The following is a 1,739-nucleotide window of genomic DNA, read 5'->3' as shown; positions in this document are numbered from 1 at the left end:
GAGGAGGCGGGCGTGGGAGGGGGCACGGCCGAGCCCTGCTGCCGCTATCGCGCTGGGGCGGCGATAGTGGGAAGGACTCGGCCCGCCGGAGGGGCTGGATTATCCCCCCGCCTCCGTGTCCAACCTCCTGCCGGCCCCACAGAGCCCCGGGCCGGGGCCTCCCACGTGCCCGCCTCGGGCCCCCCCGAAGCCACCCTCCCTGGCGCGGGGCTATGGGCGCCTAGCCCTGAACATCAGGCTGAAATTGTCACTGCGCGGCTGGGGTTCCCTCCTGCGTCCTCCGCAGAGACTGGGCGAGAGAGACGGGCCATACCCGCCTCCCCAGCAAAACAACAGCCCGGCTCCACCACAGAAAGACGCCGCAGTGCTGGGGGAGGGAGGGGGGGGGGTTGCTGGCTGGAGCCGCTGCAATGTACTGTTAGAAAAGCGCAGCTCCCGGTAGAGTGGGCCAAGGCACTAATGTCTAGGGCAGATAGGCACGGAGAAGCCTCCACAGCTCCTGCCTGAGTGCGAGGCTGAGTGAGAGTGGTTTGTGGGCAAAGCTTCCTAATAGCACATCAAGTGCCTGGGCTATAACCTGTGCTACAAAGTACAAGACCTGTCTTGTTTCCTTTTACTACTACAAAGCAACATGAGGCTGCAGCAGGAACAATGAGAGTTTAACTACAACTGAGGCAGGGCCTTTCTGTTAGCACTATATATATATATATATATATATATATATATATTTCTATTTATCTAGCTCCCTGTAAAATCAAGGCAAAACCTGTTAAAGGTTGATTTAATGCCCGAGGGGGGGTGTGAATGGATATAAATTGGCTGAGCAGCACACTTCATACTAGAAGAGGCATTGTTGCAGCACGCACTCCTTCACCTTGGGACGTTACCTTCTGGTGGTACCGGCAAGAGGAGACCCAAGAAATGCCACGTTCCATAAAATCAGAGCAATGATCGATATTCTATCAGCCTTTTTACTTCCTCTAGTGGGGGTATTTGTGTCAGCAGAGCTCCAGGGAGGCTCACAGTCTAGTAATGACGTACCTGGAGCAGCAGCACTAGGTTAAGTCACAGTCGCTCCAGCAGGACACTGCATAGCAAGACAGTTCCAAAAAAGGCTTGAAAGCACCAATGAGAGAAAAAAAACTAAGGCTGAATCTACACTAGATAAACTGGGGACCTGTAATTCTCGACCAGTACAGATCCAATAGCATTGCCTGTTGTCTAGCCAAACTGAAGGCATTTTTATCACAATCTTAGCCTGGTGATAAAGCCCATCTAGACATGAAGATAACTTTCAGAAAGCACCTAAATGCAATGCTTTTGAGTCTATATTCCCCCATTTATCACGTGGGTGTTAATGTTATGGCCTAATTATCACTATTGTTGTTTAAATACTGTAACATGTTAGCAGTTTCACTTCTGTTTCTCATATAATAAACATCCAACTACTGCACCTACTCAGGGTACTTACCTGCTGCTGATGCTTCATGCCTTCAAAAGGAATTTGTATGGAAAAAAGGCTGAAAAGCTTTGAATATCCAAAGAGTTGAATAAATCAGATAACCATCTGGGATGTTTTGAAATATTTTAGCGCTATTTGAATAAGGGCTTGTCTTCACTGCAGCTAACTCTGGCTCCTACTCATGTATCATCCGTAACTCAGCTCCAATTCACACACAACCTTCTCCCCAAATATGGTGATGCTTTCAGATTAGTTTCAACATGGCTAGCCAGCCTGT

The sequence above is a fragment of the Mauremys mutica genome, chromosome 1, assembly GCF_020497125.1.
Source record: "Mauremys mutica isolate MM-2020 ecotype Southern chromosome 1, ASM2049712v1, whole genome shotgun sequence".
Lineage (NCBI taxonomy): Eukaryota > Metazoa > Chordata > Testudines > Geoemydidae > Mauremys > Mauremys mutica.
This window is presented reverse-complemented; position numbering follows the sequence as displayed.